Source organism: Vanellus vanellus (assembly GCF_965231255.1).
Source record: "Vanellus vanellus genome assembly, chromosome: 5".
NCBI lineage: Eukaryota > Metazoa > Chordata > Aves > Charadriiformes > Charadriidae > Vanellus > Vanellus vanellus.
The window spans coordinates 56170931-56195658 of record NC_138910.1 but is presented as its reverse complement, the minus strand read 5'-3'; the positions used below and the strand labels follow the sequence as shown (position 1 = coordinate 56195658).

The 24728-nt window shown below is 37.9% G+C and overlaps 1 protein-coding gene across 3 annotated transcripts in view; it reads left to right on the top strand.

Annotated features, from left to right (window-relative positions):
- Positions 1–24728, top strand: part of KCNT2 (potassium sodium-activated channel subfamily T member 2) — a gene marked incomplete at its 5' end in the record, with an annotated part of 158319 nt that overhangs the window by 55530 nt on the left and 78061 nt on the right. The window lies entirely within an intron of this gene.

Sequence of the window (24728 nt, the reverse complement as noted above, 5' to 3'; positions counted from 1 at the left end):
TTAACTAGCACCTGATACTACTGGGGTCCCAATATACTGGGTTTGGAAACAGGATGTGTATGCACCTGAAGGGGAATCATTCTCGCTATAAGGAAAGAGATACAGATGATACAAAAACACAGGAGAAAGAAGTGGGTGAAAATTTACATAGGTACCAAGAGTGCAATCTCAGGAGAAAAGTCACTCAAATTTGAAGAGTACCAATAGAAGTACCCATACTAAGGTCACCTTCCTCTGACTGGTGGGACAGAGAGAAAAGTATGCAAGATCTCAGCCTTATCACTCTGATGACCAAGTCAGGTTCCCATAAGTAGTACAGGGGACAGCTGTTAATAATCTAGATTAAAAAAAGTGTAGATTTTATTAATCTAGGTTACAGAAGGTAGTGGATAGTAGGTTCAAACAACCAAAATGTGTTAATCTCAACAACTTTTTACTGCAAGACCTTTAAAACTTAAATTTACAGGGTTTGGGAAGCAAATCTGTTGAGGGCATTAAATAGAGAAATACGTGGTAAATGAAATTCATGAACTGCAGATTGTTGGAGGCTAGGAAAAGATCCACAGGAAACACCACTTGATTGCCTCATTTTTATACTATGTCATTAGGGATCTGCTGTTGACCAGGGCTGGAGACAGATAAAGTAGGTCTCACCCAGTATGGTCATGCTTACGTTTGTATACATGGATAGTGGTTATAATGTAGCTTGGTAGCTTCCTTAACATACAGCAGTAGTGCCTGAGAAGCAAGTGTCATATATGGGGAAAAAAAAGGTAGAGGAAAAATATGTGTGTTATAAGACAGTGTAAAAGGGGGCAGTGAACAGAGAAAATGATTCTGTGTGGAAAGGCTAAATCACCTATATTTATTCTGCTAGACAGGGTGCCTTTGGGTCAGCACACTGATAGTTTGGTCTGTCATTTTGGAGACAGTGATTTGATTTTCTCTTACTTAATTTCTCTAGCTTGTTTTTCTGATAGCCACTGTTATGTGCTGCCTAACCCTTTTGGTCATAACAGTGTGAAATAACACATGGCCTTTCCAGTCTTGTCCCTGTCTGTCCTTTATTCAAGAACAGGAGTTTGTTCCAGCCAGTGGCTAAACGAATGGTCCAATTTTACCCTTTGTCTTATGGCCACACAACTGCATAATGACAAATGCTGCCAGTTCTAAACAGGAACAAATTTTTGTGAGATTAAATTTCCTATTGAATATTATGGGCTTCTAAGAGAAAGTTTTATATGAATACGGACTACAACACTTCAGCCAGAATGCATAAAATTCTATCACTGTAGTACTTGGACATTTTTAGTTGGCTCTAATTTTCCTTTTTAATTTTTCACAATACGAAACGCTCAAGTAAATATCCTTCACCTTTTTTACTAGCGTACTTCAATATTTTACTGAACTGCTAAACAAAATATGTATCCAGTTCTCACTGAAGTAAGCTAGTAACAAGAACGTTTCCTAAGAACTCAGTATAATGATCCCTAGTTGAATAAGGTATAGAAGCTGCAGCTTAGCAGAACAACATGCTCACCACCAGGCATTTTGATAACTGACAGTAAAACATGCAGAAAGTGGCAAGCTCACCTACAGTAATTATGTCTGGTCTTAACAGCTGCAGAAAACAGCTCATTATAGATCATTATATACTGGCCTAGTATTGACCCTACTAGACTTCAAAATAAGCTAAATAGGATGAAAACACCCAGTAATGCAATAACTAAGGAAGTGAAGCACTTTTGGAATGGCTAAGAATAGTTGCACAAGCATCTGCAGCTTGCCTAAGACTGGAGTTCTGTTTTGGCAATTGTTACTATTGCTTACACGAAAACACATAGTATCACACATTTTTACCCATCTATGTATGATTTTATATTACAGAGTGTATTTTAAAATATCTAAAGAATTCTCTAAAAACAGTCAAAATCAATTATCTTAATGTCTTTGATTGTGTTACATCTATGGTGAGTTGAGACTGTTTTTCATTGTAACAAACATCATTTAGAGCTTATCCGAGTTTCTTCATGCTGAAAGAAGAGCAAAGGCCATTTCTGAAATCTGTCCACTTAAGTATGGCTTTCACCAGGCTGATATTTCACATTTTCTGCACCAGCAAACAGTAACCAAGTGTATTTCCCCCAAACGCATATGGGAGCCAGCACTAGGCTTACCATACATGTAATGGAGCACAACACAAAAAAAATTGGAGCTAGCACCAGTTTGTTTTCATAACCATGTTTTGGTTACATTTAGAGATACTGCCTTGGTCTGTGAAGCTTCAGTAATGCAAAATTAATAGGACTAGGTTTGTAGCTTGGATACAGTGCTTACAATTTCAGCGCACTTTCCCTTTGGAGTATATTCAGTACCATGGGGACATGCTCATGGTGTGCTTTTGGCACTACTGATAACTGCCCTCACCGTGCCTCCCTGCTGACCTTTAAGGTTAATGAGGTAATGACTTTTGGGCACTGTATGTATTAAATTGTAAGACCACAGCCCTTCTTTGTTCTTGGTTGACAGGCTTGCTTTTACCATCTGCTTCGATAGGAATATTGGCTTCTCAGCACTTCTGAAGTCAATATAACTTTACAAAACAGCGTTCTGTTCAAAACCATACTTTTTTATCAGACACATAGAAAGAGGTGGCACATAGCTTTGTATGGGGATTACACCGTTTTATAAGAACTTTCTACTTCTGTTTTTAATCAGAAGGCTGGTGAATCAGTTAGGCTGGTGAACTGAGAAGGTGCAGCAAAGGTGCTTTCTTACTGCTTCAAGTAAGACTCAAACCTTTTGTTAGTCTTTTGATGGTAATTTCTGTGAGAAAGTGTAAAACAAATAAATGCTGAAACATAAGTACCTTCCAGCAATTAGTTCATATCTAAAAGATGTGATCTTTAATCAATTTTTCAGAATTTGGTGTATACTCTTAATATATCTAAAAGTAGGTTTTTGCTGAGGTGAAAAAGAGATGCTTTCTTTACTTCCTTGTGCAGTAACAGAAACCTGTAGTTCTACACAGAGTACAAAATAGCTGGATATGTACAAGCATATGACGTCTCCACTGATAATTCTGAAAGTACAGTTTTGCTGCAGAATTTATATTATAGGATCTTTTCTAAAAGCTTGTGTTTATAGAGTAAGAGGATATTTATATCAGAAGATGCTTTTGTCTGATCTTTCTATGGGTGCAAGTTCAGCGAGCAGGAATGTGCCTCTGCCATCTCTCTGTCTAGCTAGAAATGAAATTATGCCCTCTCCAATGTGGAGGAACTATTCAGTCCCAGTCAGTTAGAAGTGCCGCATCATACCCATCACCCTGGGGGAGAACCTTGCTGGACCTCCTGGTCTTCTGATGATTTACAATGGAGGGAGAAAATTTGGTATGTCTAAGCCCAGTACATTTTTACTTGTTCTTCTAGTGTGTAGAGAACAGCATTGCACTTGTTACTATTTGACTGGTCGTCTTTCTCAACAGAAAGTTACTTTAAAGATCAGTTTGAGGAATCTATATTACGTGCAATAGCTGCAAGAAAATGGCATACTTATAGAAAACATTTTTAAAAAATTATAAATGCATAAAAGGAGCTCTTCCTTATCAACTTTGTTCCTATCTGCATATAATAAGTATTTTCAAAATAACTTGCACCATAGCTAGCAGAAAACCCACAGAAAATTAATGAAATTCTGCCTCATGCATCATCAGCAAACCCATTGGTTACATCTGCACAACAGATTCTTGTAAATGGTGGTTACACATGTAGATGCATTCCAACTTATGTCTTATAACTCAGATGTAAGCTTGTAGATGAAAATTTAAAAAATAAATTAATGTTTACAGCTAATTGGCTGATCTCACAATTTTTAGATATAATTTTTCAAGCTACACTTTGCACTCAGAATATAGTGGGAAAAGGCTTCTGTATTTTGTATGGTTGTCAGTTCTCAACATTATTACAGAACAAAGAGTAATCACATATCAAAATATTTGCTGTATTCCATTCTTTGATTTTTGATGATAATTGTTTATGGATCTGGGGGTAGAACTCATTTGCAGATCTATAAATTCATAAAACCAGCTTCATGTTTCATTAGTTTACAGATTACATGCAAGGATTTTTGTCTCTTTTCTTCTGATTTCAAAGATAGATGAGGATATCCATTAATTTTACTTTCTTTAAATACTTCAGTGGCCTCCTAACCAGAGCAATTATACATATACTAAAAGATGTGTGCTTCTATATAACAGCAGTTACTATTGATAGAGTTCTAGTGAAAGTTACAGACCTAGTCAAAGAATATGTTGTGTCATATAGCTAATGGATGTTTGCACTTGTTTGTCAAATGGAATACTAATTATTTCTGTAAACTGTAAAAGAAGACAAATAACAGTAAATGACTATTTCAGGCATCTTTCTGTGACACAATGAATCATTTATTAAGACTTATTTTGCTTTCTAAATCACTGTTAGTCATATATCGCTAGTGTAGAATGATTAGCTTGTGAAAAAGGTGGCTACAAACTGAGATGAACAATTATTTTTTCATACTGAAGACTAAGAAGCCTGCACAAACTTTGCTTGATGTCTTCATTAAAAGCTCACTGAGGTCAATGTTAACATTTTTTACCCTTCAGTGCTTTCAACATCAGAAAATTAGGATGTTTCCACACACTAACTTAGAGAATAAAGGTAGTGTGCCAATACTACAGGAGGAGTGGCTGACACGCCAGAAGGCTGTGCTGCTTTACAGCGTGACCTGGACAGGCTGGAGAGTTGGGCAGAGAGGAACCTAATGAAATTCAACAAGGGTAAATGTAGGGTACTGCATCTGGGGAGGAATAACCCCACGCATCAGTACAGGTTGGGGGCTGACCTCCTGGAGAGCAGCTCTGTGGAAAGGGACCTGGGAGTCCTGGTGGACAACAGGATGACCATGAGCCAGCAATGTGCCCTTGTGGCCAAGAAGGCGAATGGCATCCTGGGGTGCATCAAGAAGAGTGTGGCCAGCAGGTCGAGGGAGGTCATCCTCCCCCTCTACTTTGCCCTGGTGAGGCCGCATCTGGAGTACTGCGTCCAGTTCTGGGCTCCCCAGTTCAAGAAAGACAGGGATCTACTGGAGAGGGTCCAGCAAAGGGCTACAAAGATGATTAGGGGATTAGAACATCTTTCATATGAGGAAAGGCTGAGGAACTTGGGTCTCTTTAGTCTAGAGAAAAGAAGAATGAGGGGGGATCTTATTAATGCTTACAAATACTTAAAGGGAGGATGCCAGAGGGATGGGAGGAGTCTTTTTTTCAGTGGTGCCCATTGATAGGATGAGGGGTAATGGGCACAAGCTTGAACATAGGAAGTTTCATCTTAACATGAGGAGGAACTTCTTCACTTTGAGGGTAGTGGAGCACTGGAACAGGCTGCCCAGAGAGGTGGTGGAGTCTCCCACTCTGGAGACATTGAAAACCCGCCTGGTCGTCGTCCTGTGCAACCTGTTGTAGGTGTCCCTGCTCTGGAAGAGGGGTTGGACTAGGTGATCTCCAGAGGTCCCTTCCAACCCTGACTATTCTGTGATTCTGCGATTCTGTGATTCTGTGATTCTGTGATTCTGTAATACTGTAGCCTCAATGTCAATTACATAGTCAAAATCTAATCTGGAGGAAACAGTATGAATAAGTTGCTTGTAAGGATGAAAACAAATCCAGACAATGATCTAGTCCAAACAAGACAAATCAAGACCTTCGGATTTGGAATACTATGCTACAGAAAAAAAACAACCAAACAAAAAAGGATTAATCCCATGTAATGTTAGAGAAAATAAGGCATCTGAATGATCCGGTTCCCTTTATTGTCAGACACCTTCAGAGGGCAATGCAGATCTGAAGGGAACGAAATCACCACATGGTCTGTGCTTCCCTGCCCTTCTGTGTTGATTATATCAGGCGCCTAAAATGATAGTTCTCCAAGAAAGATGCCTATCATTAAGTAGGAGTGTTGGTGGATTATGCAATGTAGAATAAAATGTGGGGTTTTGGGTCTACAGTTCTTTCTGTGATGTTATGTTTTGTTGTACAGCACTCTCAGTGCTCAGGGACAATCCCAGTTTATGATTTAGAGAGATTTCCTGCATTCAAAAATAACACAAAATTAAACTGTAATTATGTCATTTAGTTTGATAAAATCCAATGTTTCTAAAGTGGTAAAGCACATGAAGTCTCAGGATCTAATGGACTAAAGAGGAGTTGCAGGATTTAAATCCCAGAAATGTATACAACATTAATTGAAAGTTCTAAGTAACTGTAAATAATACAAGATAAATTATTCAACTATTACAAGAATCCCACAAAGTATTAAAATAATAGTGGTTGTGCTTCTCTGAAATAAAGCAAATTTGTTAGGAACTTGCTTGTTTCAAACAAAGGATCTCTATTTTATGTTTTGAAATATTCCTATGCAATACTCTCCAAGCATAAACAAATAGATCTAGGAGTAGGCCAGGTAGCACATGTAGTACCTTCCAAATCCATTGTACCAACTTCCACCCTACCCTTGTCCTGCATCTTGATTGCTGGAATGAAGGCAGCATGTATGGGTAGTGTTCCTCAATTAGAATTGATGTCTATTTCAGACGCTACCTTAACACTTCCTTAAGTGACTGAACAATAAAAAGCTTGTGCAGCCTCTGGAAGGTCAATAACAAAGGATTTCTTAAAATATCCACTTGTTATTTGCAAAGAAATAATCTATAAATTCAATTAGAGTTCACCTGAACAATTGCCTTCTGGGAAAAACTGTGTGCATAAACACAACAACCACCTTTTCATCAACTTTAATCGGAGAAAAACATATTGCATACAAAGTTTACCTTTTCTTAGGTACAGAAAGTTCTAAGGTGGCTTTGCTAAAATCTGTATATGCAGCATGTGAAAAGAGAGTGTTGCCACAAATAGTTGTGAATCTACATTATCTAAATGAAACACAAATTCAGATAAAACTATTACTATTTCTAATGGAATACGGACTTATGGGATGGGCCACACCTTTTTCACCTTTGAGAGCACTGGGGATCATTGTTTACATCCGTATTATTAGTACTTAAGGGCCACAGCCTTTGAGAAGGCTTGATGAGAAAATGCAATGAAAAATTACAATGACAAAATGTAATAAAAACCCCAACTTGTTTATTGGATTGATGTCTTTGCTTATTTTTATGCAACTACTGTATTGTGACAACACAGAAATACTACTATATATACATTTCTTCTGTTTTCTTTTTTTTTTCCTTTTATTGATGGCGTCGTATTTGTCATAATACATTTTTTAAAGTATTTTTACATGTTTAAGTTCAAGAGTTCAGATCTTAAAAAAGCGTATGGGTGATTAGTGCTGTTAAAGAGTGCTGCATAAAAAGTATAGGATAAGGACTTATGCTACTGGTTAGTTGTTTGTGAAAGGCAGAACAGAAATCATGCAGAAGTATGGAAGCCCAATCAGAAGTCTTTTTGGCTACCCATCAAACATGGTTTCTATGGAAACCTAGATAATTATACAGTGATTTTCATGCTATTTTAGTTGTTAATTTGGTAGTGACATAATATTTCCTTTGTTAATCTTTTTAGATGTTTCTACATATTTGTTTCTAAAATAATTATGTCAGCATCTTTCCCATGCCACATGCTGGGAATTCTTTGTGCAACTGAGGCAATGGAGCATTTAAAACTAGATACAGAGACCAGTGAGATTAATAATAATTTGAATAGCGTATTTACTGTTGTCTGTGGAAAACAAAGTCATAAAGGTTAGAGAGTTCAATCTAAATTATCTTCTGAGTGTGAGAGATGCATTTGTAGTTGTCTAATGAAAATAAAAAATAATCAGAAAGACTAAGTGGTAGCTCAGAAAGCTGCCATTCACAAAGCCTCTGTGATATGGAGCATCAACAACAGATTATTTATAAGCAAATCTTCCTATATTTTTAATAAGTAGAGAAATATTAAATTAGGGAAGCAAACAATATGATTGAGAGATTTCAGTTGTTTTATTGCACCCTTGGGTTGGGGTTGGTGATTTGTTGGTACTTGTGATTTTCTCAACTTAGGATCAAAGCTTTGCTGATTTTCTAGCACAGGTTGCAAATCATTTTAACCTGCAAATCATTAACCTGAAAATCAGTAGCTCCAAACTGAATTTAAATAAAGGTGGGCAAAGTTAAATTTGAATAAATTTGAAAAACAAAATGAATTCACCCACATTTTTGTTCACTATAGTTGTACCACACAATATTTTAATATTTTGTATGGTATGTAACTCTACATTATAGGTCAGGTAAATCATCCTTCAACAACTAATGCAATGGCAATTTCACAGTCTAGCAGTATGCTGTTTAAATCAATATCAATCTAGGAAGACATTTCAGCGTGGCTCACAAAACTTTTCCTCTTCGTGGGAGCAAGAAATTAAATTACTTTCCATTCTGAAAGTTCCAGCCTCTGTCCTGTGAATCATTTGTGATCGTTCTCTTCTAATAATTTTTACTGCTATGTGAAGGTACTGAAAATTCAGTAATCAGAATATGCATATTTAGGTAAAGCGTAAAAAAAGATTAAAAAAACAAACACCTGCCCAAGAAGGACTTAAAATTTCTCTCAGGTTCTTTTCCCAGTATTTTCCACAATAAGTTTCATGTGATGTAAAAATGTCTCTCAGATACCAAGTGCTGCTAATATTTACAATAATCTTGGCAACTTTTCATTAAAGATGCATTGAGAATATTTGGTATGGATACACAGTATTTTGCAAAGCATTATGCAGTCTGAATATGCGATTGGGAGAACAATTTTTTGGCTTTTATTATCATGACATCTTGTAACACAGTAATAATATTACCAGATACCATGACAAGGAAAGGTTGTTCTGGCAGCAAAGACCAATTACCATTATGAAAGGAGGAAAAAAAGGAAATGATTTTGAGTCATATAACATTTGCACTGTTAGAAATACAGTGCTAAAAGATTGCATCTCCATGGCATCCTTTCTTTAGCAATCATATTTTGAATGTTGTGGGAGATAAATAAAATCAAGTTATTGCTAGTATTAGCTAATGATGTGTAAAGCAATACATAAAACATACTAACATGTCTAAAGCAACGCATAAAATTCCTCAAAGTTAATCTAAATGCAGTCCCGTCCTTGTTCTTTTGCAGGAAGATAGCACAAGAGAGAATGACGATAAGGAATATGTAAGGTCTTAGTAAAATTAAAAATTAAATTAGCAAAACCTGCTTTAACTTTCTGTGTCACGTTGATGTACGTAAGGACAGAAGTGGGGTCACAACATATAATTGTGTAATTCTCACATGAACCCCATGATCTATTAAAAGGATATTTGGTGAAAATCTGGAAGTGATTAGCCAATGAGCAAGGACAAATAAGGAATGTCAAAGAGAAAATAGAATGCCATATTCTGTTGCCAAAAATCAATTGCCATATTTTAATATGTGCAATATGCATTTGAGATATGTATGTTTTCAAAAGTGTCAGCATGTGATAAAGGTCCACAGAAAAAGGGCAGTCAGAGAAAAGGTTTTTGGGATCGAGACATATGGAGCTATGGAAATAAACTCAACAGGCATGCAAAGGCATCCAAATTATTAGGATGTGGGTTCTCTAGTAAGCTTTCCATTGATTCATGAACACGCACACACACATGCACCTGCTGCTGAATCACAGGCTTGTAACTAGATATCTTGCGTGAAAATGTAAATGTTACATATGCAAAATATGCATGTGACCTTCAGAACAGGGGTGACAAGAATAACTTTGGTAAAATAAAATGCTAGAATAAAAGTCAATCTGGAATACGACCAGAATCTGCAGGTTGTGAAATACTGTATCATTGTTTTGGTAAAAGAAGTCTTAGGTTTTGCTTTGGTTTTGGGAGGCCTTCAATAAAGGCAGGTAAAGTTCTCCTTAAAAGGCCAATTTGATAAGTAAACTAAGTGTTAAAACCCTCTGTCTTCCATCTCTTTCATTTCAGGAAGGCATTACATTTCACATGCTTAGTTTTATCTTTGCTGTAAAATGAAAAACCTGATACTCACATGGTGTCTTTGAGAATGTTATAACATTTTAAACAGTAGCAAATAGAATGCCATGTGTAACAACGGATGACTAATTATGTTGAGGATGTTACTTCACCATTTAAAATTCAATGCCTGGCAGCAAACCATCATCACTCACAATTCCTGGCTCAAAAATGAAGTTGTCTTTAGCATGGAGACTTAAAAAAATAAATATATCTTTCATTGACTGATTCATTAAGCTGACAAACTATTTATTTTACTTTACTAAAATTTGGTGTTTATGGTGGTTTATGCTAACACATTTAACAGTATTATTAGGTGCCATCAGTTATTCTTATTCTCTGATGAGCAGTAACTCATTATGCTGATTTGTGATCAGCATAACTTCAGTGATTTGTTCACTTTTATTGTCTTGTTTCGTATTCCAACTGTATTTTAAGGGTCTGAAGTTTAACAAAGTTTATATTTCTTAAATCAGAAAGTGAAGTGTTAAAAAAGGTTTTGATACAACTTTAGCCGTACAAACCGAAGCTGGCACCAGCCACCAGGAATTATTTGCTCACACTCTGGCTGCATTGGGCATAACATTATGGAAGGGATGTCTCAGAGGCTTTGGCAGAGCTAGGAATGTGATATGAGATGATCTAAAAAGAAGATGGATTTTATTGTATTTACAATGGATTTTAAAAGGAAAAAATCTCATTTTTCTCTTCTGTATACTTGGTATTTCATTACCAAGTATTGCAAGAAATTACTATAATGTTTAGACAGATGTTTTTCGAGCAGGTGAAGACTAGAGGCATAGACAGTCATCCAAACATAGTATCACATTTGGGTGATAAACAAATACATGTAAAAGTTAAATGTTCATGGATTCCTCTAACTCACCTGTGTTAGCGATAGGGGCCCCATCCTCTGTGCCAGAGCTGTCACATGCCAAAAACAATTACTGAACTTAAATAAAGGAAGTAAAGAATTAAAAGTATGATTTATTACAAAAATGTTACTTGTAAAATCAGTCTCTGATAATTGCTTGTGGACTTCAACAAAATTCTTTACCAAAACATACAGGTCTGTCCATCCTTTCACCTAGTCGTAACAATTAAACGTAAACTTGATGTCAGAGAGTGTTAAAGATTAATCTCTAAATGGTATCTCAACTCCAATAAATTTTCATTTCTAGCACTGTTAGCAGATATCGCTTTCCATTCTCTCTCTCCCCCACAAAGTAGAAGTCTGTAAATAAAGACCCTTTAGGGTATAATCCAAATAAACAGCACTCTGATTAATGAGTTTTGCACTTCCATTGGCAATTAAAGCCTTCTCCTAAAAGAAGTTAAAAATAGTAAATTATATTGAGTTATGTTATCTCTCAACCTCAGTAAAATATCTAACTGTCTAATGTCAGCTTAAAGTTGAATATATGCTCTCATTCTTTGCAAAAACATGGCTATATTTTTCATGTCTGTGGAAGATGTATGTTTCTGCAATATATATGAAAAATTATATATACTGTGTATTAGAGTGGAAGTGCCTGAGTCATAGCAATAAGGAAGAAAAAATAATTGGTATTCATTTAGTAAACACTTACGTACAAACCGTGGGTTGACTTTGCAGACTGAAATCTTAACCACAGGCATGAAATAAAATTTTCAATCCCTTTGGGCACAGAATACTGTACGTAATTATATTTCGTAGCAAAGCGGTATGTTTACTAATATATTACAAAGGAGTAGGAGATCATATAAGGGATGAGGCTATTTAAAGGTATTCAATACATTATGGTCTCCTATAATTGCATGGATTCTACTGCTCTGCTTAACTCTGCAGTGTAAGAACTAAACTGTTCACAGCTTTCCAATTAATTTTTGAGTTACCTTTTCATATTTTCAGTATGTCTATTATTACTGGTTTACATTTATAACGAATCTTAGTAAACTGCTGAGAATGAGTACTTGTACTTAATTTACTTCTCAGTTACAGTATGTTGATATCAACAAATTAAATACAGTCCTATATTTTGCAAGTTTGTTATCATTAGTGATGAGCAGTGAAAACAAAGAAGTGCAAACAAGTTCAAAATAACTGATGAGAGGGTAAAGGTACATGTATGTACATTTAATAGAATTGGATAAATATGGCAAAAAGAATGATTGTGGGTCGTGTTTCAACTGTATTCCTTCACTCGATCTCTTTTTGTTCACTTTGCTAATATTCTAAAACTAAAATTATGTAGAAAACAAAGATTCAGCCAACTTTAAGGCAAACATGAAATACTTCAGCTTGAATATTCAGAGTGGAAGTCTAATTTTAAGGGCTGTAGTGAGTATGTAGTAAGAATAAAATCTTACTGCATATTCTCCATAGGCTAAGCAATCAAAGGGAAAGTATGCCAGACAAAACATAGTAGAGATTAACTATATAGTGTGCTGTCAGTACTGGTAATTATGGTGATCTTCTTTCTTCTTCCTCCCTTGCCTTCATCTTTCCAGTATTAATAATCCCGTATTATTTTGCTGGCTGCTTGAATCAGCTCCTTTCTTCACTTATATGTCTGCTGGTTTTGGTCATCCCAATAGAACCTGTGCTTTTCCTTTAAATGTTGAGTAGAATCAAGTATGCTATTTTGCGAATGTAGCTTGTTGGGATTTCGTCATAAACCATCATAAACATACTTGTGATTGCTGAACAGTCACACCTCATACTTCAGCATAGTCCTGTGAGGTTTTGAATTTCACTGATTTTTAGAAAGAGTTATATGCATAGATCCATTCAAATTCTAGCCAAAGAAATTAACAGACTTGAAAGTTTTTCTTCAAGCAAACACATGGCCAAAAGAGGTGGCCCAAAGGAGAAAACTCAAATGGAATTCATATAAACTTCTGTGACTCTGAGGAAGCTCTTTAGCTATTGTAAAGTTCATGCTTTTTTCACTCAACCAAAACATTTCATTGAAAACACCATCAGGACTCCAGCAGCGTTAACAATAGGGAGAAACAGGAGAATGATGATGAAATCATGGAGCTTGCTGATCAAACCAAACAAGACACAGACAGTCCAAGGTATCCAAGTCCTCTGGCTCATAGCTAGAAGAATAGCTAGGTTTCCAAGCAGACACTCAAACCATAAAGGAGCCTGCTTCTCTAATATATGACATAATATATTGCTTTTATCTCCTCGCAGTTACCTCCTGTAATTTTGACCCCATGAGACAACCTTTATTTAACGTTTGCCCCCTTTCTGGTATTTTGGCAAACCTAAGCCTTAAGCCTGGTGCTTAATTATATCATGTTCACAGGCCAGTTGTTTCCCTGATCGTTGCCCAAAGAAGTTCTCTTTAGCTAAGACAGTAGGTCAGCAAGGAGGTAACTCTGAGGAATAAATACCTTTCGAGTAGGAACACAAACACGAGAAAATTATTTATGTGGCACGACTTTTCATTTATGCTCTTGTTTTTTTAAAAACAAATTATTATGAAATAAAGGAGCCAAAGCATACCATGTGAGCTTTATTTTTGGAAAAAAGGAAGGATATACTTTAAGTCATATTGCGGTTAACATACATCCCTTTGGATCTTGTACTGCTCTTTTCAGTAAACTTTCTACTCATTATGAGTCCATAGATAGTGTTCTAAATAGAGACTGGATATCAGTGCAGTTGTCTTGCGACTGCCAATACAGCCACCCATTTAACCAGTTTGATGGATACTACCTTTGTAAAGCAGCAACACAGTGCATGCTTCCATTTTGCTTATTGCCTGTTTGAACAGTCTTTCTCTGTCTTAAGAATATCATGGAATGCAGCAGCTAAATTGAGGACAAACTAATAGAAATGCACACGCACAGGATTTACTTCTGTCACCCAGATCCAGCAGATCCCCCTGGCAATCTGCAGAGGTATCTTTGTAATTATTGGTCAGATTTTTTTCCACTGTTGCTCAGACTGCAGATTTAATAATCAGTCTATCCTTTCTCAGTATCCTTCACAATCTCAAGAGTTCTTCACAAAAATAAGGAAGATGTTGATAGTACCCCAAGAATGGAACAAGCTGGTAAGAGCTGAAAGGAATCACAGAAATGAAGCAAAATTGTTTCTAATGTTGGCAAGGAAGCTACAGCTTTGACAGTAACTAGTGGCCTTTATTGTTTCCCGTACAGGTGACCTCACTGGCAGAGGTACCAACACTGACAACACCTATGCAAATGAAAGAAGTTTAAATGGTGCCATATTTGTGCTCACAACAACAAAAATATTGAAGGGAAATACTCATAATGATAACAGAGAAAAGACCATTAATGAGTCAGTGCAGTGCAGCTTGAAAAGTGAGAAGCATACGCTACTGTCCTAATGGAGTCTGACTACAGCCATTTGCCTCAAACACTCTTTCTAAGTTTAAGTTTTCTAGAATGGAGAACAACAGAAAGTTTCCCGTTACCTAAATTCCTCACCCATGAAGGTGTGTTTTATCAATCATCCAGAGATGCAGAAAACAGATAACCTGTCTGCTTGCTTCATTTTATAAACCTAAGGGCGTTACTGCATTTTAAACCAGCACAACTTTATAATTTAAATAATACACAGTGCTGTTATTTTCATGGATACTTTCAATTATTATTAAAAATACTAGAGAATGTGCTTATGTTCATTGTTCAGCATCTTGAAAAATTATTTAAAATACCATCTTTAGTTCATAAACCACACATCTACTTAAAAAGTAAAGAATAGTGCAATAAAAAAATCCAAAATGGAGCGGATTACATCCTCATTTAAGTTATCGTAAAGCTCTTGCATTCACTGATCTATAAATATTCATTTGCAGAATGAACTCCTCATTGTAAATGTAAATGTAAACATTGTCCAAGAGAAGGAGCACAACAGATCTCTGTCTCTGTTCCTACATAATTGTAACATTTCACAGTGGTCTTCATATGAGCTTCTCAAAATGCTCAAGTTCATCATGTTCCATCTGTCTCGTCTTCATATCTGCAAACCTCTCTCCTTTGTTCTTAGAAAGATTATATAAAGCACAGCAAGCAGCTGCCATGAGAAACAGATATTTCTCATCAGTTTTTAGCCTACATGTCTGGTTCTTCTATTTATTCACCCTTTAGTCTTCCAAAAGTATATTCTATTGTTTTTCTCGGGAAGTGCCTAATAAAAGAATCTGTAAGTTCAGTAAACATATGAAAAGCTGTATCTAGTAAATGATATTCCATGACTAGTTTTTCTTGCTTTGGTTATACATCACATACAAAACTACTGCTATATGGAATAATCACTCTACAAGCTAGACTTGCAGGACCTGCAATGAGAAGGGTAGAATCTGTGAGGTAGATTGTGTTTCAAGGGGGCCTCAGAGCCTGCATTCTGGCTTAGGAAGAGACAGCTTTCTGATGTCAGTTCTCCATGTCTTCTAATGATGAAGATTGTCGTTGCTACCATTATACTGTTCAGTCATTTCAGATGTTATGAAAACAAACGTGAATGAAAATTTCTGGGAAAAAGATGAGCTTAATGCAGACAGTGAGGATTGGCTGCAATAGCATATTAAAAGATTGTGAGCGAGATACAAATAAAGCAAGAAGAAATCAGCTACTTCCACGTCTACAAGTAAAATTCATTTCTGACAGAGCTTAGGTGTAACTCTGCAGCAGAGTATATTTTATGGAAATTTGAGCTGGAAAGGAAAATTTCACCTGTGAGCTTTCCAAAGGACTGCACCCCTCGTTCCTGTGGTTAGGTGGATAAGAGAAGTGGTATCTGCTGTGAATCACTTGCAAGTTTTAGACCACTCCAGCCTGTGTTTACTATTGGTCTGAGTTTCACCGCAGGATAAACAGTGCAAGAAAGACCATCTTCCTGAATATTACTTATCTGTAAATTTCTGAGAAATTAATTTTTGGTTTTGGTGTTAACGAGAAAATTTTGCAACTGGAGGAAGGTAATTTGGCTTGTCCTGAAGTAGTTGTTTTAATAGCAGCAATGAGAGCAGCAAAAGAGTTGCACTCAAAATGCAATCAAATGAGAGGCTGTCAAGGAGATCTAAAAATGGATGGAAGTGTAAGGAGGGTCCATGATGAGTATCCTTGAGAATCAAATGAAGAGGCAAAATCTGATAAGGATTTTGGCCACCAGAAATGAGGGAAAACTAGGAGGAAAATTCCAAAATCCTATTCCACAAAAAGCCTATCCTAAAAGGAAGGAACTAGGGATGGAGAAGTTGTCAAGTTTTGAGTCTAAGGCAAAACAAATACTTAACAATAAAATGAAATCCATTTCTCATTAAAATATGATATGACTTGAGTTAGGTTGAAAATTAACAAAATTCATTGTATCAGTAGCTTATAGACTATGTCATAATTTTGTAAGTTGTAAGGCTGTAAATCATCTAAGACTGATCCTGTCTCGAGTGCTTGTGAAATTGTATTGAACCAATTCTTTTCCTAAACATGTATTTAATTCCATTACCTAGCTTATATGGGAATCAAAACTTTAGTAAACTAGATGTGTTGTGGACAAACTATCCAAATAGATTGAAGCTAAGGTGTTTTACCACTACGGATGCACACCAGGTGCTGCATAAACCTAATAAGTTACCATAAAAGAATATTGGCATCTGGGATTTTTCAGGCATTGAAAGATATTACACATTTCAGTGAGGTCTGGAAACTCTTACTGTAGGCAGCTTTGGTACAGAATACACGTAAACATTAGAGAGGATACTTCAAGGTCAGGAACTGCAGGCTTGTTTACAACAAATAAATGTTTGTAATGAGACTGAAGTGTACCTAGGCTAGGATGGACACAGAGCTGATTTAGCCTCCATCAGAGAAAGTCTGCTCTTGGACTACAACTAAGTATGCATACTGGATTATTATTACAAGTTCTTTCAATGCAGGCAATGTATTTCAGGGGAGAATCTTTCCATACTGTTTTTGTTTATTCTTTTATTAAAAATCTGCTACTTCTCTCAATAGAAGGAGAAGACTGAATTAGAGGAGCCTTTTGCCTAATCCAATATGGATGTTGGCATTTTTTTTCCCATGTCAATGATTTTAGAAAATTTATCCATCCAACTTGAGAATTTTTTTGTGGCTTCTTACCGTTTCTCTCCATCACTATCATAAAGAGGAAGTAAACAGGATGTGGGTTTGAACTCACAGTCATAGAGGATGACTATGAAGCTGAATCTAACATATCTCCAGTAGCAGTCTAACCAATAATGATTAATTCCTTCAAAAAGGAACAAATAATAAAAAAGATAAAAAGTGCTTCCATAGCAGATGTAAACCGATCTCAGAGTTTTAAAAGATTGAGTTTCCATTTCTTTATTACTATTGGCTTCTCTTAGCCAACCTCCTATCAGTCAAGATTTTTTTTAAAACAAATCTGATGATTAAACTCCAAATTTAGCATGTTTAAAATCTGTCAAGTACATAATTAACAACTTCTATAGTGGTAGTGGTACAATACCAGGCTTTTGGAAATTGAATATCATTTTCCATGAGTTACCTCAAAACAAACTCACGTTCAGACAGATATCCAAACACAGCCCTAGAGTTAGTTTGCATTTTTTAGGTTTTCTTCATACTTACAAGGATTTTTATTGCTTTTTATTATTTATGCTACAAGGATAACTGTGGACTGTGTTCTGTCACTAGGAAATGAAATATATGTATACCTGGTCGTAATCAATACCTGTGTCTCCAATTCCTGATTCTACATGCTGGGTTAGGTTCTTACACACATTTAATAAATGTTTGGATAATGAATCTTTCAATTGTTAATTCAATTTGATCGAGGGAACGTGGGTGGTTTGCATAACAACTGTTAAACCCTTAAAAGTGTTTCAAAACTATTGCAAGAAACATTAAGCATGTTGTTTGAAAGCATAACTCCAGGCATATTAAATTAGAATTTGCATTTGAATTTTCCAGCACAGCACATACAATTTCTGAATATTACAAATAGATTACTTAATTATTCTTCCTGAGAAAGGATAGGTATGTAATGTTACCTAATCCTGTAATGCCCTGCAGGTGAAGAGTATCTGGTGTTTGAAGTACTGACTGCATGATTCTATTTGCTGAATAGTTACTGACTCCTTGTGTAAGCAGTCCAAAACCTCAGACTCCAGAAGGCTCTTAGCTGCAACAGTATTGACACACAGAAGTACCTGTACCATCAAAGCTGTGAGGCAGTCTGAAAGCATACCAAAATACAGATAGTTCTTTGGACTTACAGACTGAAGTGTGCACAGACCTTTTTATGGAAATACACTGAGCTGAATGCTTCCCACAGTGGGACTCTACTTGTGCAGTCTCAATGACCAGGGTTGTTTTATTGCAGCTCCACTTCTCATTTCACTAAACGCAGCAGCAGGAGTAAAAAGGTTCTCACTAAGTTTCAACAAATATTTATATACAGTTGGTCATTTCATAATATCCTATTCTGCTTAGCAAGATGTTCTGCAGTTTCGGGAAATCACATGGCTTACCAGTGGAAGTTTATTTTTATAAGTTGAGCTTTTGCAACCATTAGCTGCTTATAACATACTGATCTTTGGGGAAGGAAAAGACTTATTTTAGATACTATGGGTAAGCAATAATGATATCATCAAACACCATCATTTAGAATAAAGACACAACTGGAAGACAGAAAAAGTTGACCTTTCTAGCTGAAGAGAAATTCAGAATTCATTTCTGACATGGTGGGATTGCTGTGTAGTGAAAGAAAGAGTTCTGCACCGCTACCTTCAACTTGTAGTCAGAGTCCCACGGAACCAAAGAGCTTGATTCAAAACCTGTTGAAGTAAACTGAATCTTCCCCTTCACTGCTGTAATTCTGGAAAAAAAAAAAAAAAAAAAAAAAGAGTGTGTTGTATGAAAACATATGCTGGTCTCTGAAAAGAAAATATTCTGGAAAAATAGAAAGATTTACATTGGACTGTCTAATGAAGTGGCATTAGATTTGCAAAAATATCTGAGATACTTGTTATAATGTTAATTTTGTCCTTGCATATTAAGAAGCCACAATGTCCAGCAGTATCTTTTTCTTTGTCCAGTCAGTGAATACATTTCAGCGTGATCTACTGCATTTGTAGAATCACTTGTTACCAACTAAGAATAGCACGTGTATTTCTCTACTGACTTACTTTAAAGACAGCGTAACAACCTTTACCTTCTTTCCAATCAGCATTTCTCCCTCTTGTGCAATTAATAATTTCTATGTCCTGCAATTCAGTTATTACCACAGCTTTAAAGCCATCTATATGGAATGAAAGGTGCAAATTGGAACTTCTCAGTGTAATTCATAAATTTGATATATTATACATGATATATTGTACCAGATTCTGTCATTTTAATATTTTGGAAATTGCACGTCTACTTAAACTAGTATTTGGTTTGTTTTTGGTTTTGTTTTTGTTTTTTATTTTACTGCTGTTTATGGAAAATTGCTTTGCAGAAAATAGATGTTTAGAAAAAAACAGGTTTTATAAAAGACTGAGAAAGCATCACAGGGCTTGGAAAAAATTGAAGCTTTTGGTTTTCAGCAACTTAAAACCTCAGCTTCAGGGTGTTTGGACAGGATAGATATTTTATGATTGGTCAGAGTATTTTTCTTATTGTCTCTTCACTTTTTTTCTTGCTGTAGTTTCTGCTCATCCCTTGTTCTTTTTCTTTGCCTCTTCATTATTTACACAAGAATCAGAGGCTCTGTCAGAAAGCAGTAGGTTTTTAGGTCATGGGTAAGGTGGTTAGCAACACTTTCACCTTTTGTAAGACCAAACTACACAGCTGATTAGTATCTCATAGGAAAAGATAATTAAAATTCAGAGGATATGTATTATTCAGAAGTCAACATACAATATTTCCATATATATCTGATACAGTGAATGAAACAATGCCACTTTAATGTCACTCTGGTTATATCAGTATTCAATGCAGAGTTTTGAGCATTTAATGATTCTATGTATACTCATTCGTACGAGCACTGAGAATTGCATTTCCAATAATGTCTAATTTTAAAATATAGGACAAAACTGCACCTGGCTGTACATCAGTGCCCTAGAGAAGACAGAAAACCCCACAGAGACAACTTCCACTATGAAAAACTGTTTTCCTCTGTACATAGTAGGGCATTCTCCAGATACATTGGTCCTAACATCACTGTCATTTTGAGGACTTAAGACTGGCAGCAGCTTAATACTAACATAGAATCATAGAATTGTCTAGGGGACCTTTAAGATCATCAAGTCCCAACCATCAACCTAACACTGTCAAGACCACCACTAAACCACGTCCCTAAGCACCGTGTCTACCCATCTTTTAAATACCTCCAGGGATGGCGACTCCACCGCTTCCCTGGGCAGACTGTTCCAATGTTTGATAACCCTTTCTGCGAAGAACTTTTTCCTAATATCCAGTCTAAACCTACCCTGGTGTAACTTGAGGCCATTTCCTCTTGTCCTATCACTTGTTACTTGGGAGAAGAGACCAACCCCCGCCTCTCTACAACCTCCTTTTGGGTAGTTGTACAGAGCGATAAGGTCTCCCCTCAGCCTCCTTTTCTCCAGGCTAAACAACCCCAGTTCCCTCAGCTGCTCCTCATAAGACTGTGCTATAGACCCCTTACCAAGCTTCATTGCCCTTCTCTGGACATGCTGCAGCACCTCTATGACTTTCCTGTAGTGAGGGGCCCAAAACTGAACACAGTTCTTGAAGTAGGGCCTTACCAGTGCTGAGTACAGGGGGATGATCACTTCACTAGTCCTGCTCACCACAGTATTCCTGATACAGGCCAGGATGCCATTGGCCTTCTTGGCCACCTGGGCACACTTCTGGCTCATCTTCAACTGGCTGTCAGCCAACGCCCCCAGGTTCTTTTCTGCCAGGCAGCTTTCCAGCCATTCTTCCCCAAGCCTGTTGCACTGCACGGGGTTGTTTTGACCGAAGTGGAGGACCCAGCACTTGGCCTTGTTGAACTCCATACCACTGGCCTCGGCCCATCGATCCGGCCTGTCCAGATCTCTCTGTAGAGCAATCCTACCCTCAAGCAGATTGACACTGCTGCCTAACTTAGCATCATCTGCAAAGTTACTGAGGGTGCACTCAATCCCCTCATGCAGGTCATTGATAAAGATATTGAAGAGGACCGGCCCCGGTACCAAGCCCTGAGGAACACCACTTGTGACCGTCCACCAACTGGATTTATCTCCATTCACCACCACCCTCTGGGCACAGCCATCCAGCCTGTATTTTACCCAGCAAAGAGTACACCTGTCCAGGCCATGAGCAGCCAGTTTCTCCAGGAGAATGCTGTGGGAAACAGCACTGAAGGCTTTACTGAAGTCCAGGTAAACAACATCCACGCTTTTCCCTCATCCACTACGTGGTTCACCTTGTCATAGAAGGAGATCAGGTTTGTCAAGCACGACCTGCCTTTCATAAACCCATGCTGACTGGGCCTGATCACCTGATTGTCCTGCATGTGCTGCATAATGACACTCAGGATGATCTGCTCCATAACCTTCCGAGGCACCAAGGTCAGACTGACAGGCCTGTAGTTCCCTGGATCCTCCTTCTGTCCCTTCTTGTGGATGGCTGTCACGTTTTCTGACCTCCAGTCTACTGGGACCTCCCCAGTTAGCCAGGAGTGCTGATAAATGATGGAAAGTGGTTTGGTAAGCACTTCCGCCAGCTCCCTCAGTACCCTCAGACGGATCCCATCCAGCCCCATAGACTTGCTGGTGTCTAGGTGCTGAAGCAGGTCACTCACTATTTCCCCGTGGATTATGAGGTCTTCATTCTGCTCCCCACCCCTGTGTACTAGCACAGGGAACTGGGCACTCAGGAAACAACTGGTCTTACTGTTAAAGACTGAGGTGAAGAAGGTATTGATCTGCTGTCTCTTCCTGTTACTTACCTCATCCTTCCCTGCAGCTGGAATGATAGAGGAGAATGCTACTTGTGCTCCTGATCCCTTAAGCAGTCATCCCAAGGCCTGTAAGTCTCTCTTGATCGCCTTCAGGTTTCTTGTTGTCAGTTCATTGCTGCCTATCTGAAAAATCAGTAGTGGGTAGTAATCTGAAGGATGTATCAGGGAGGGAAGTTTTCTCTTTATATCGCTAACCTGGGCCGCAGGGAGGCACAGATTTCCTTGAGATGTGGGTCTGGTCTGCATATTGGGCCTTCCGCTCCCTTTAGGAGGGAGTCACCTACGACGATGACCCATCTTTTTTTCTTTACCGAGGAAGTTGATGCTGGGTGCAGTTTAGCTTAACCTCAGCGACACCTCCGAACCCATTGAATCATCTTCCTTGTTGTGGTTTGGTTCCAACTTGCAGAACCTCATACCTGTTCTGCAAAGGTACCTGAGAAGGTGGGGGAGTTACTGAGGAGACATGCCCGCTTCGCTGTGCAGGAACTTGTTGCCACTGCCCCCTGTCCTCTAAATTATCTTGTTTAGCTTGGCAGAGAGAGGACACATCTTTGACAAGAAGCGAGCACCTTTGGCCAATTTCAGGCAAAACCTCTATGCATTTATCAGACTTCTAAGAGATATTACATGCTTCCCAGAGTGAGACTGAAGTATGGACTGTTCTATAGCCACATATTATTTTGGTGTAAAGGCTGAGGAAGTTTCTTTAAACATCTTGGGTGAACTCTTCCAAATCTCCATGGAGTTTCAGAGTTGGAAGCGACCTCTAGAGATCATCTAGTCCAACTCCCCTGCTAAAGCAGGATTGCCTAGAGCACATTACTCAGGACTGCATCCAGGCGGGTCTTGAAAATCTCCACAGAAGGGGACTCCAGAACCTCCCTGGGCAGCCTGTGCCAGTGCTCTGTCACCCTCACCGTAAAGAAGTTTTTCCGTGTATTTGAACGGAACTTCCTGTGTTCTGACTTGTGCCCATTACCCCTCGTCCTGTCACTGGGAACCATTGAAAAGAGCCTGGCTCCATCCTCCTTCAACCCACCCTTTAGATACTTGTAAGCATTAACAAGGTCTCCCCTCAGCCTTCTCCAGGCTAAAGAGTCCCAGCTCTCTCAGCCTTTCCTCATAAGGGAGATGCTCCAAGCCCTTAATCATCTTAGTTGCTCTTCACTGGACTCGCTCCAGCAGTTCTCTGTCCCTCTTGAACTGGGGAGCCCAAAACTGGACACAGTCTTCCAGTTGTGGCCTCACCAGTGCAGAGTAGAGGGGGAGAATGACCTCCTTTGACCTACTGGCCACACTCTTCCCTATGCAGCCCAGGATTCCATTGGCCTTTTTGGCAACAAGGGCACATTGCTGGGCCATGGATAATTTACTGTCTACTAGGACCCCCAGATCCTTCTCCTCAGAACTACTTCCCAGCAGGTCCGCCCCTAACCTATAATGGTGCTTTGCATTCTTCCTCCCCATGTGCAGGATCTTGCACTTTCTTTTGTTGAACCTCATTAGGTTCTTCTCTGCCCAGCTCTCCAGCCTGTCCAGGTCACGCTAGATGGCAGCACGGCCCTCTGGGGTGTCAGCCACCCCACCCAGTTTGGTATCATCAGCAAACTTGCTGAGGATACACTCTGCCCCCTCATCCAGGTCATTAATGAATATATTAAACAGAATTGGACCAAGTATTGACCCCTGGGGGACACCACTGGTTACAGGCCCCCAACTAGACTCTGTGCCGCTGATCACAACCCTCTGAGTTCTGTCCCGCAGCCAACTCTCAATCCACCTCGCTGTCACCTCATCTAGCCCATACTTCCTCAGCTTCCTAATGAGGATGTTATGGGAGACAGTGTCAAAAGCCTTGCTAAAGTCAAGGTAGATGACATCTACGATATTTCCTTAAGCAGATAGTTACAGCCACTATAGTGATAAAATGTGTCTCAAATGCCTGCCCATGTATTTCCTGAAAAGCTAACATGGTCATATTCTTCAGTATTTCACTGTATTTGAATTTTACCCATAGATATTGATGGTCTATCAACAATTTTGCTGACCAATGGCTCATTCCAATTTTTCTTTTAAGGAAAAAAACCTCTCTGACAGTAGCATCAGAAAATTTTAAAATAATACAAAAAGCAGTTGGTGGTTCAGAACAATCAAATAATCATAATTTAATTTGCAATTTGTTCTAACATCACCATTTTGTGATAGCATATGTGGAAACTTTAAAGAATTTTGGGTGTGAGAAACTACTGGGAACACTTACTTAATATGCAGAATTAGTATATTTCAGATGTAACTTCTGTAGTGTATAAGCACTGAGCCTGGACCACAGAATCTCACTGAACTTGAAAAAATTAATCCCCATTGATTTCAACGTATTCATTAGCTAGTCCCTGAAACTAGCTATTTAAAACACAACAAAGTAATTGCACAAGTTGAAGCTCAAAGTTAAATTCCAAAGAAAACAATGCTGTTAGTTTCTACCTAATCCTGAAGACACCTAAGCATCTCTAACTTTCGGCTTCAGCCTCCAATGCATTATTTTAGACCTCATGAGGTCGTACCTGTAAACAATTATTTTCTCTAAAAGTAAAATTAAAACTGTAGAAATCAGACATATTTGGCAACAATGACAAATGAAAATGCAAAATGGTATAAAAATAGATTATAAATGATTGATTATAAATAAGGAATAGTTAATGTACAG